The sequence below is a fragment of the Aegilops tauschii genome, chromosome 3 (genome assembly GCF_002575655.3).
Source record: "Aegilops tauschii subsp. strangulata cultivar AL8/78 chromosome 3, Aet v6.0, whole genome shotgun sequence".
NCBI lineage: Eukaryota > Viridiplantae > Streptophyta > Magnoliopsida > Poales > Poaceae > Aegilops > Aegilops tauschii.
Genome location: NC_053037.3, coordinates 257,375,404 through 257,386,910, shown reverse-complemented (window position 1 = coordinate 257,386,910; position 11,507 = coordinate 257,375,404). Strand labels below are relative to the sequence as shown.

The 11,507-nt window shown below is 46.5% G+C and overlaps 1 long non-coding RNA gene across 2 annotated transcripts; it reads left to right on the top strand.

Annotated features, from left to right (window-relative positions):
• Positions 1-9,319: 9,319 nt before the first annotated feature.
• On the top strand, positions 9,320-11,212 carry LOC120976659 (uncharacterized). Of its 2 annotated transcripts, none has more exons than XR_005772770.3 (2): positions 9,320-10,570; positions 10,672-11,212. It is a non-coding gene; the product is annotated as an uncharacterized lncRNA (long non-coding RNA). The 2 variants fall into 2 exon arrangements; XR_005772771.3 differs by having other exon boundaries at positions 9,332-10,570; positions 10,660-11,212.
• The last annotated feature ends 295 nt before the right edge of the window (positions 11,213-11,507 follow it).

Here is an 11,507-nt window from a genome sequence, read left to right as displayed (position 1 = left end):
CTGCACGTGTGTTGAACGCGGAGGCGCCGTGGTTCGGCGCTTAGATCGGAATCAACCGCGATCTGAATCGCTACGAGTACGACTCCTTCATCCGCGTTCTTGCAACGCTTCCGCATCGCGATCTACAAGGGTATGTAGATGCACTCCCCTTCCCCTCGTTGCTAGATTACTCCATAGATTGATCTTGGTGATGCGTAGAAAATTTTGAATTTCTGCTACGTTCTCCAACAGTGGTATCAGAGCCAGGTTTATGCGTAGTTTCTATGCACGAGTAGAACACAAAGCAGTTGTGGGCGTAGATGTTGCCAATTCTTCTTGCCGCTACTAGTCTTATCTTGTTTCGGCGGCATTGTGGGATGAAGCGGCCCGGACCGACCTTACACGTACGCTTATGTGAGACAGGTTCCACCGACTGACATGCACTAGTTGCATAAGGTGGCTAGCGGGTGTCTGTCTCTCCCACTTTAGTCGGAACGGATTCGATGAAAAGGGTCCTTATGAAGGGTAAATAGAAATTGGCATATCACGTTGTGGTTTTACGTAGGTAAGAAACGTTCTTGCTAGAAACCTATACAAGCCACGTAAAAAAATTGCAACAACAATTAGAGGACGTCTAACTTGTTTTTGCAGCATGTGCTATGTGATGTGATATGGCCAGAAGATGTGATGAATGATATATGTGATGTATGAGATTGATCATATTCTTGTAATAGGAATCACGACTTGCATGTCGATGAGTATGACAACCGGCAGGAGCCATAGGAGTTGTCTTTATTTTTTGTATGACCTGCGTGTCATTGAATAACGCCATGTAAATTACTTTACTTTATTGCTAAGCGCGTTAGCCATAGAAGTAGAAGTAATCGTTGGCGTGACAACTTCATGAAGACACAATGATGGAGATCATGATGATGGAGATCATGGTGTCATGCCGGTGACAAAGATGATCGTGGTGCCCCGAAGATGGAGATCAAAGGAGCAAAATGATATTGGCCATATCATGTCACTATTTGATTGCATGTGATGTTTATCATGTTTACATCTTATTTGCTTAGAACGACGGTAGCATAAATAAGATGATCCCTCACTAAAATTTCAAGAGACGTGTTCCCCCTAACTGTGCACCGTTGCGAAGGTTCGTTGTTTCAAAGCACCACGTGATGATCGGGTGTGATAGATTCTAACGTTCGAATACAACGGGTGTTGACGAGCCTAGCATGTACAGACATGGCCTCGGAACACATGCAAAACACTTAGGTTGACTTGACGAGCCTAGCATGTACAGACATGGCCTCGAAACACAAGAGATCGAAAGGTCGACCATGAGTCGTATAGTAGATACGATCAACATGGAGATGTTCACCGATGATAACTAGTCTGTCTCACGTGTTGATCGGACATGGCCTAGTTTGACTCGGATCATGTATCACTTAGATGACTAGAGGGATGTCTATCTGAGTGGGAGTTCAATAATCAGATAAACTTCATTATCATGAACATAGTCAAAAGGTCTTTGCAAATTATGTCATACGCTTTAGTTCTACTGTTTAAGATACGTTCCTAGAGAAAATTTAGTTGAAAGTTGGTAGTAGCAATTATGCGGACTGGGTCCGTAAACTGAGGATTGTCCTCATTGCTGCACAGAAGGCTTATGTCCTTAAAGCACCGCTCGGTGTGCTGAACCTCAGCGTCGTCTGTAGATGTTGCGAAACATCTGGCACACACGTTTTGATGACTACGTGATAGTTCAGTGCGTATTGCTAACGGTTTAGAATTGTGGCACCAAAGACGGTTTTGCAACGTCGCAGAACATATGAGATGTTCCGAAGACTGAAATTGGGATTTCAGACTAGTTCCCACGTCAAGAGGTATGAGACCTCTGACAAGTTTCTTAAGCCTGCAAACTAAGGGAGAAAAGCTCAATCGTTGAGCATGTGCTCAGATTGTCTGAGTACCACAATCACTTGAATCGAGTGGGAGTTAATCTCCCAGATGAGATAGAGATGGTTCTCCATAGTCACTGCCACCAAGCTAGTAGAGCTTCGTGATGAACTATAACGTATCAGGGATAGTTATGATGATCCTTGAGCTATTCGCGATGTTTGACACCGCAAAAGTAGAAATCAAGAAGGAGCATCAATTGTTGATGGTTAGTAAAACCACTAGTTTCTAGAAGGGCAAGGGCAAAAGGGATACTTCATGAAACAGCAAATCGTTTGCTGCTCTAGTGAAGAATCCCAAGGTTGAACCCAAACCCGAGACTAAGTGCTTCTGTAATGAGGGGAACGGTCACTGAAGCAGTACTACCCTAGATACTTGGTAGATGAGAAGGCGGGCAAGGTCGACAGAAGTATATTGGATATACGTTATATGAATGTGTACTTTACTAGTACTCCTAGCAGCACTAGGGTATTAGATACCGGTTCGGTTGCTAAGTGTTAGTAACTCGAAATAAAAGCTGCGGAATAAACGGAGACTAGCTAAAGGTGAGATGACGATATGTGTTGGAAGTGTTTCCAAGGTTGATGTGATCAAGCATCACATGCTCCCTCTACCATCGAGATTTGGTGTTTGCGTTGAGCATGATTGGATTATGTTTATCGCAATACGGTTATTCATTTAAGGAGAATAATGGTTACTCTGTTTATTTGAATAATACCTTCAATGGTCTTGCACCTAAAATGAATCTCGATCTTAGTGATACACATGTTCATGCCAAAAGTAATGATAGTACCACATACTTGTAGCACTGCTATTTGAGTCATATTGGGATAGAACGCATGAAGACGCTCCATGTAGATGGATCTTTGGACTCAGTCGTTTTTGAAAAGATTGAGGCATGCGAACCATGTCTATTGGTATATATGCATGAAGAAACTCCATGCAGATGGATCGTTTGGACTCACTTGATTTTGAATCACTTGAGACATGCAAATCATACCACATGGGCAAGATGACTGAAAGTCCTCGTTTTCAGAAAAATGGAACAAGAGAGCAACTTATTGGAAGTAATACATTTTGATATATGCATTCCAATGAGTGCTGAGGCATGCAGTGGATATCGTTATGTTCTTACTTCACAGATGATTTGAGTAGATGCTGAGTGTATTTACTTGATGAAACACAAGTCTGAATTATTGAAAGGTTCAAGTAATTTCAGAGTGAAGTTGAAGATCGTCGTGACAAGAGGATAAAATGTCTGTGATATGATCATAGAGATGAGTATCCGAGTTACGAGTTTGGCACACAATTGAGACATTGTGGAAAGTGTTTCACAATTAATACCGCCTGGAACACCATAGTGTGATGGTGTGTCCGGACATCATAGCTGCACCCTATTGGATATGGTGCATACCATGATGTTTCTTATCAAATTACCACTATCGTTTATGGGTTAGGCATTAGGGACAACCGCATTCACTTTAAAAGGGGCACCACGCAATTCCGTTGAGACGACACCGTTTAGAGAAACCTAAGTTGTCGTTTCTTAAAAGTTTGGGGTTGCTGCTTATGTGAAAAAGTTTCAGGCTGATAAGCTCGAACCTAAAGCGGATAAATGCATCTTCATAGAAAACCCAAAACAGTTGGGTATACCTCCTATTTCAGATCTAGAAGCAAAAGTAATTGCTTCTAGAGACAGGTCCTTTCTCGAGGAGAAGTTTCTCTCGAAAGAATTGTGTGGGAGGATGGTGGAGACTTGATAAGGTTATTGAACCGTCACTTCAACTAGTGTGTAGCAGGGCACAGGAAGTTGTTCCTGTGGCACCTACACCAATTGAAGTGGAAGCTTATGATAGTGATCATGAAACTTCGGATCAAGTCACTACCAAACCTCGTAGGACGACGAGGATGCGTAATACTTCAGAGTAGTACGTGATCCTGTCTTGGAAGTCATGTTGTTGGACAACGATGAACCTATGAGCTATGGAGAAGCGATGGTGGGCCCATATTCCGACAAATGGTTAGAAGCCATGAAATCCGATATAAATGGAACTTTAAGAAGAAGACGGACGTGGACGGTAATGTTACCGTCTATGAAGCTCGACTTGTGGCAAAGAGTATTTCCACAAGTTCAAGGAGTTGACTACAATGAGATTTTCCCATCCGTAGCGATGCTTAAAGTCCGTCGGAATCATGTTAGCATTAGCAGCATTTATGAAATCTGGTAGATGGATGTCAAAAACAAGTTTCCGTAAGGAAAGGTTGTATGTGATACAATCAGAAAGGTTTTGTCGATCCTAAGGATGCTAAAAGGTATGCTAGCTCCAGCGATCCTTCCATGGACTAGAGCAAGCATCTCGGAGTCAGAATATACGCTTTGATGGTGTGATCAAAGTTTTTGGGTTTATACAAAGTTTGTTAGAAACTTGTATTTACAATAAAGTGAGTGGGAGCGCTACAACATTTCTGATAAGTATATGTGAATGACATATTGTTGATCCGAAATGATGTAAAAATTTCTGGAAAGCATAAAGGGTTGTTTGGAAGGAGTTTTTCAAAGGAAGACCTGGATAAAAGCTGCTTACGTATTGGGCATCAAGATCTATAGAGATAGGTCAAGACGCCCGATGATACTTTCAAAGAACGCACACCTTGACATGATTTTGAAAGAGTTCAAAATAGATCAGCAAAGAAGGAGTTCTTGGCTGTGTTACAAGGTGTAAGTATTGAGTAAGACTCAAGACCTGACCACAGCAGAAGAGAGAGAAAGGACGAAGGTCGTCCCCTATGCTTTAGACGTAGGCTCTACAGTATGCTATGCTGTGTACCGCACATGAAGTGTGCCTTGCCATGAGTTGGTCAAGGGGTACAATAGTGATCCGGGAAAGGATCACATGACAGCGGTCGGACTTGTCCTTCGTATCTAGTGGACTAAGGAATTTTCTCGATTATGGAGGTGAAAAGGAGTTCGTCGTAAAGGGTTACATCGATGCGAACTTTGACATTAATCCGGATGACTCTGAGTAGTAAACCGGATTCGTATAGTAGAGCAATTATTTGAAATGGCTCCAAATAGCGCGTGGTAGCATCCACAAGATGACATAAATATTCGTAAAGCACGCACGGATCTGAAAGGTTCAGACCCGTTGACTAATAACCTCTCTCACTAGCATAACATGATCAAACCAGAACTCATTGAGTGTTAATCACATAGAGATGTGAACTAGATTGTTGACTCTAGTAAACTCTTGGGTGTTGGTCGCATGGTGATGTGACCTGTGAGTGTTAATCACATGGTGATGTGAACTAGATTATTGACTCTAGTGCAAGTGGGAGACTGTTGGAAATATGCCCTAGAGGCAATAATAAATTGGTTATTATTATATTTCCTTGTTCATGATAATCGTTTATTATCCATGCTAGAATTGTATTGATAGGAAACTCAAATACATGTGTGGATACATAGACAACACCATGTCCCTAGTAAGCCTCTAGTTGACTAGCTCGTTGATCAATAGATGGTTACGGTTTCCTAACCATGGACATTGGATGTCGTTGATAACGGGATCACATCATTAGGAGAATGATGTGATGGACAAGACCCAATCCTAAGCCTAGCACAAGATCGTGTAGTTCGTTTGCTCAGAGCTTTTCTAATGTCAAGTATCATTTCCTTAGACCATGAGATTGTGCAACTCCCGGATACCGTAGGAATGCTTTGGGTGTACCAAACGTCACAACGTAACTGGGTGGCTATAAAGGTGCATTACAGGTATCTCCGAAAGTGTCTGTTTGGTTGGCACGAATCGAGACTGGGATTTGTCACTCCGTGTAAACGGAGAGGTATCTCTGGGCCCACTCGGTAGGACATCATCATAATGTGCACAATGTGACCAAGGAGTTGATCACGGGATGATGTGAGTTACGGAACGAGTAAAGAGACTTGCCGGCAACGAGATTGAACAAGGTATCGGGATACCGACGATCGAATCTCGGGCAAGTAACATACCGATAGACGAAGGGAATTGCATACGGGATTGATTGAATCCCCAACATCGTGGTTCATCCGATGAGATCATCGTGGAACATGTGGGAGACAACATGGGTATCCAGATCCCGCTGTTGGTTATTGACCGGAGAACGTCTCGGTCATGTCTGCATGGTTCCCGAACCCGTAGGGTCTACACACTTAAGGTTCGATGATGCTAGGGTTATAGGGAATAGATATATGTGGTTACCGAATGTTGTTCGGAGTCCCGGATGAGATCCCGGACGTCACGAGGAGTTCCGGAATGGTCCGGAGGTAAAGATTTATATATGGGAAGTCCTGTTTTGGTCACCGGAAAAGTTTCGGGTGATATCAGTAATGTACCGGGACCACCGGGAGGGTCCCGGGGGTCCACCAAGTGGGTCCACCAGCCCCAGAAGGCTGCGTGGGCCAAGTGTGGGAGGGGACCAGCCCCAGGTGGGCTGGTGCGCCCCCCACCAAGGCCCAAGGCGCATGGGAAAGTGGGAGGGGGCAAACCCTAGGTCCAGATGGGCCTTAAGGCCCACCCTAGTGGCGCCCCCCTCTCTCCTCCCCTTGGCCGCCCCCCCTAGATGGGATCTAGGGCTGGCCGCCAGCCCTTGGGGGTGGAAACCCTAGAGGGGGCGCAGCCCCCTCCCCCCTATATATAGTTGAGGTTTGGGGCTGCCCAAGACACGAGAACGTCTCTCTTTCGGTGCAGCCCTACCCCTCTCCTTCCTCCTCCTCTCCCGCGGTGCTTGGCGAAGCCCTGCGGGATTGCCACGCTCCTCCACCACCACCACGCTGTCGTGCTGCTGCTGGACGGAGTCTTCCCCAACCTCTCCCTCTCTCCTTGCTGGATCAAGGTGTGGGAGACGTCACCGGGCTGCACGTGTGTTGAACGCGGAGGCGCCGTGGTTCGGCGCTTAGATCGGAATCAACCGCGATCTGAATCGCTACGAGTACGACTCCTTCATCCGCGTTCTTGCAACGCTTACGCATCGCGATCTACAAGGGTATGTAGATGCACTCCCCTTCCCCTCGTTGCTAGATTACTCCATAGATTGATCTTGGTGATGCGTAGAAAATTTTGAATTTCTGCTACGTTCCCCAACAGTTTTATGGTATACCATTGTCCCTGTTTGGGACCGTTTTTGTTTTGCTACGAAGGTGGCAGATGTCCAGAGTGGGCATCCGGGGTCACCCATGACTTAGCCCAAAGGGGAGTTGGTCGGAGTGGTCAGCAGAGTGTCATGCAATAGATTGGTTTTGTCGGAACGCCATTGGTCCACCCGAATGGGTGCACGAGGCCATGGGTTCGTGGTGTGGGTACAGTGTAGTAACCTCTGCAGAGTGTCTAATCTATCGATAGCCGTGCCCATGGATATGGGCCTAGTTCGTAGTAGGTCACACTATGTGTCGACAGTAATAATAACCTGACTAATAAACAACCCTAGCTCGATGAGGACAGAAGTTGGTTGATCTTTATGTGGTCACGAGATGATCACTATGGTATTCTTGATAATGATAATGTGATCTTGTGATGATCACGATGGTATTCTTGATAGTGATAATGATCACAATGGTATTCTTGATAATGATAATGTGATCACGATCATAAGTAATATGGATATTTATGATGGTTATGAGATAACCTCCGAGCAGAGTAAGTTGGTCCATGAGCCTTAAACGTCGATCCCTCCCCTGCATGCTAGCACTAGTGCCATCCGATTCACATCAGGAATTATGTGCATGCCATGCTCATGTTGTTCTAGTACTATCATGCTCATCATGGATGATTAATTTGTAAATACCATGCTATTGTTTCTCTTGATTGCTTTGGTTGTTGTAAGCTTGCGAGTACATTCAAAGTACTCACCCTGCATGTCAAGCCAGATTGCAGGTCATGCCGGGATTGATTGCTTATCGAGGAGTCTGAGTTTGTGCACTAGGATCACGTCCCAGCTAGAGTCCCTACGGAGTGGAGTCCATCGCCGTCATCATTGTTCCGCTGCTAGCATAGAGCTACCTTCGCAGGCGTAGTGTCGCCGTGCCGCTATATTCCGCTGTAATACTTGAACCCTTACACCCGAGTATTTGTAATAAAGAGCCGATCTATTCTATGCCAAGCAGTGCCGTATTCCAGAGACTTATCTCTGGGCTAGAATATGGGGTGTTCCGGTCTCTCTGAGCCAGGGTGCCACACATTTATTTGAATTTTTGATAATGTGTGGCTTCTGCTGCTCAGGGCTAAATACTTGTCATAATGCAGTGGGGCGGGGCACTATACTTTGTGTGATAAACACAGTGTACATATGAAACATGATTTAGATTATGAAGATCTAGCTGGTCCATCAAATGTACTATTATTTGCAATCAGCATCAAGTGTATTCAAAATTTTGAATTCAAGATCATATAGTACACATAGTTCATATCTAACTCTATAGTAATCATGTGGTGTGTTGTTAAGATAATATACAAATGATGGTTTAACTTGGTAACAATCATGATTGTAGATTCTTATTCAAATGGAGAAACAAATTCAAAGTTAGTTTGAATTGCAGCGGTAGTATATACATTTGGAATGCTCTAAAATGTTCGTATGAGTACGTTAGATGCATTATACAGCTAGCAAATTTTTTTAATTGGACATAACATGGATTCATAGCTATGAATAACATTTGTATAGTAAAACGGGACAAGATTCTCTCTTTGTGTGGTGCGAATTTTTTTTTTTGGTTTTTTCATTGAGGGAAGTGCGAATTGATTTGGGACCCAGTACATTATTGCATGTTAGGCTTGTCCCAAAATTTCAAACCGCGCCTTGTTATACTGAAAATCCAGATATCCCTTTGTCTCTTTGTGCTCCGAAAATTTGTGCCTTCACAACCCGCGCCTTGCTATCCCGAAATTACAAGGCACGCGGAAACTCCCTCCGGCTGCCAAATCCCGACATGCAAAATCCCCTGTCACATCCCTAGTTCTGGTAATGCACTAGGCTAGCTTTGGTGTTGCATCATGTTTAAATTTTTGCATGAAACTTGAAATGGGGATTGCATAAACCCTAGCACCACTTTAATCAACTAGGGTTTACTAAAATAATTTTCAATGAACCTGAAATGCCCTTAAAAAATGCTCATGATTTAGGAAAAAAGGTGAAAGCCCTAACCATAAATAATGCACATTTTTGCAGGACCAACATGGGCATTGAATTAAATCATACCATATTTGAATTGGGGCTATATATATATATAGAGAGAGAGTCTTATTCTGATAACAAATTCGTTATTCTGCTAACACCTACCTAAATAGACCACATGTCCACATCCCACGTCCAACCTTATCCCCACCCCACCCCGCCCACCTAACCCACCTTCTTCCCCGCGCCGCCAATTACCTTCCCAACCCGTGCGCCCCACGGGCAACCTCCTCGGCACACCACAGAGCCCGCACCGCCGGCTAGCCACCGCGCCGCCACTCCCCCACCCCATCTCCATCGCCACCGTCCCTCCCAACGCCTACCACCCCCCAAATCCCGGTGATGGCCTCCCAACTCATCCCCTTATCCAACACTCGCGCGACGGCCTTGCATCATTGTTCCCTGCGGCCACGGTTCGAGCTCGCGGTCCCGTCCCCAGTCCGAGTTGCCGCGCGCCTCCTGCCTTCCTCGCCGAGCGGCCACCGACAACCTCCACCTATGCATTGGATTTATCCTCCCGCATCGCCGTGGATCGGGGGAAGAGGAAGGTCGAGGTCGCCAACCGCACCGTCTTCCTCGGGTGCCGGGGATGCTTCACCGTGCACCCGATGTGTCCCCAATGTGGACTGTGTGGGAGCAGGGGGAGGAGGTGCCACGGACTCGCCCTCCCTTCGTCGCGCCCAGCTACGACGTCCACCACCGCCGCTCCATTGTCCCTTCCTTCGCCTGCCCGTGGATGCGGCACGATTCACATATCTAGTGCGAATGGCTCCCAGAAGAAAAACACACCGGCGAGAGAGGCCCACGAGTCGGCTTGTCGATGGGCGACTGTATGTTCTTCAACCCGGGTTCTACAGGATCCGACGGGGGTGCCAGAGTGTGCCGTACGCTGCCGGAGTGTGCAGTATGCTCGGGCTCCCGACGCGGTTCAGTCCCAGCGGTGCTGCAGTGCGGCCGCACCTGGAGTCCCGTGCCGCCTTGCCGCCGTCTCCAGGCCGCGACGGTCCTCCCGCGACGCCCCGCCACCGGATCCAGGCCGCGCCCCCCACAACACCCTGGCACCAGCCGCCATGAGCCTCCTCCACCCCCCTGGACCAGCCCTCCCTCCAGCCTCCTCCTCAGACGGTGTGCTGGATGGCCGGCTCATCGCCCTGCTGCCTTCTTCCTTCAGCGTCGGCCTCCGTGGTGCAGTCCGGCGTCCGTGGAACGTGCAGCTCGCTAGCTCGTTGCATGCGGTTTCGGCAGTGCAGGCAAGCAATACACGGCCATGCCCGCGTCCAAGTGGTGCAGATTGGTGCCTGTGTCCATGCACTTCGTAGGTGTATTCGGGAACAAACAACAAAAAAGTTTGGTCTCCGACGAGCGCCTTGGACATCTCCCGTATTTCGTTCCTTGCCTGGGTTACCATTTTAGTTTTGGTCAGGTATGATGCTCACTTGTTTGAGTGAAACCGTGCAGTCCTGCAACTGCAGCTGCGCAGTCCGTAAATCGCGGCCCTGAAGTTAAGCTCAGTGTTCTGTGCAGTCGACTTCATGAGCAGTACGCGGGTGGTTCCATGAGGTGTCGTGCCCTTGTGCGTGCAGTTCGCGTGGCACGGAGAGCCTGTGCATGCACAAACGTGGCCGCCGGGAGGCGCACAAGGAGGGCGACGACAGCGAAGCCCCCACCTCTAGGAGATTGAGAAACGAAGGACTTTGCTAGCAATCTCGTCTACTAATCCGTGTCAGCAAGATTTTTAGCATTATTTTTTTGCATGTTCCCCTCGGTTCACTATTTTGGTTTGGGTAGAAAAAATGTTAAGTATAGGGCGGTTCATAGTTTTCTCTTTTATAGTGTGCAGCGGTTCATTTGTCCGTGCACGGCGGTTTGATCTGTTTTATTTGATGTAAAATAAAGATAACAGGCAAACAACTAGTAGTTTGTGGTTTATTTTTTCATGCTATAAACTCCTCGCCGTTGGTGGTTGTAACACCCCGGATGTAACTTACCATATTTGTAACTCCAACTCTTGCCATTTTCGGCTATGTGTTATGATATTCCCTTCGTGGTCGGGTTTTGTCTTTCATTTTGCATTTTGTTCATGTCATGCATCTCATATCATGTCATCATGTGCATCTCATTTGCATACGTGTTCGTCTCATGCATCCAAGCATTTTCCCCGTTGTCCGTTTTGCAATCCGACACTCCCACATGCACCGGCGCACCCCTCTTGTCTCTTTTCGTGAGCGGGTGTCAAACGTTCTCGGAATGGACCGAGGTTTGCCAAGTGGCCTTGGTACACCACCGGTAGACCACCTGTCAAGTTTCGTTCCATTTGGAGGTCGTTTGATACTCCAACGGTTAACCGGGTAACCGCAAAG